A 1,606-nucleotide genomic window follows, 5' to 3' on the forward strand; every position below is an offset into this window, starting at 1 on the left:
ATCATATATGCTTATATACTTTGGGAGACTTTTACTATCTTCTCTTTTAATGTCAGGAATACAATTTAAAGGAATTTGTGTATTTTCTTACTTTAAACAGTTTAAGAAATATAAACACATGTGACTTTCCAACAAACTGTGATGTCAGTGATTAGTCTTGCAGTCGGCATAAAAAATGGTAAAAAAAAAAAAAAAAACAGCTAGAAAAAACAAAACCATTTAAGAAGGGGAAGGAGGGTTTGACTGTGCCCCGGCTGCAAATACTCAGATTTACTCCACTACTTTTAAAATAAACACACTTAGCTAAATAGCTTTGGTGGCCTTTTTTGTGTCTGATTGCTGCTTGGTGAACCTTATAATGAGTCTCTTCGATTGCTGCTATTTCTAAGAAAACAAAGAACTGCACAACCTCCTAACTTGAATATTTGGAAAGAAACCTCTGCATTTTACATTTGTTAAATTGAATGAAAGAAACGCCAGCCGTGCCGGAAAAGAACAAAGCAATTAAAAGAATCAAAGCTGATTCCCAACATCTGTCCAGTTGCATTATAATGTTTTGGGGTTTCTCAATCAGCGAACAGAATACGATTAAGGGATTGTACTCAGTGAGCCAAACTCAGAGTTCACTCTGACATGAATAAAGACTCAACATGTAATTACTCCACCTGATATTGACAATTAGCTTTTTCTTTTTTTTTACTAGATTTAATGAGAAGATATTCTCCTGATTGTTGTTTGTGAAAATAAGCTACTGGGTACTGCATTATACAGAAAATGGTACAAATTCTGCTGTGAAAAAATATTTGATATTTAAAATGAATATTACTATGAAAGCAGGCCTGTGGAAATCAGATAATTTAGTTTTTTCTAAAAACTTTTTTCTTTTTTTCTGTATATATGGAGGATTTATATTTAGGAGGAACAGCTCCTAACATAGTGTCATGGTGTATTTAAGAGATCTGACCCACATACAGAAAACCACTCAGAGAAACCAAAGAAAAGTTTAACAGGTTTATTGAGGAGTTCAAAGGGTTGGATTCGGGGAAACTCAGAGAGCTGGTGAACCGGAACTGGAAGTGAGAAGGGAAGTTCACAGAGGTTAGTTCAGGGTCCGTGGGAACTTTGAACGACATCTTGCAAACACAGAGATAAACGGGACTCACGATGGTTTCTTCCCTGAATCCAGTCAGTGTGGGTTTTTCCAAAGATTGAGGGGCTTGTTGGAGGGCGGACAGGTCTTTGGTGTGGTTGGTTCCTGAGGAGCAATGGGGCGGACTGCCACTTTGATTTCCTGGAGAACTTGAACGGGTCGTGTGGTGATGAATCCCCTGCTCAGAGTGAAGCACAAACGATCCTTCCAGGGGGAAAAGGCCAAACATCCAGAATTTAGGATGACTTCCCAAAAACTGGAAAACACTCTGGCATCGAAGTAGTGGCAGTCCACCTCTTAAGAAGTCCTCAGTAATGAGCCAACCAGCCGCAGGTGTGTGGGAGGACCAACGAGAACAGGCGCCACCTACTAGTGCAGGGGGAAAAACACAAAAACATTACCCACTCAGACTGGATTCCTACACTGTAACACATAGCAAGAGGGGTTAGTGCAATT

The sequence above is a fragment of the Cyprinodon variegatus genome, unplaced genomic scaffold, assembly GCF_000732505.1.
Source record: "Cyprinodon variegatus isolate N-32 unplaced genomic scaffold, C_variegatus-1.0 Scaffold240, whole genome shotgun sequence".
Taxonomy (NCBI): Eukaryota; Metazoa; Chordata; class Actinopteri; order Cyprinodontiformes; family Cyprinodontidae; genus Cyprinodon; species Cyprinodon variegatus.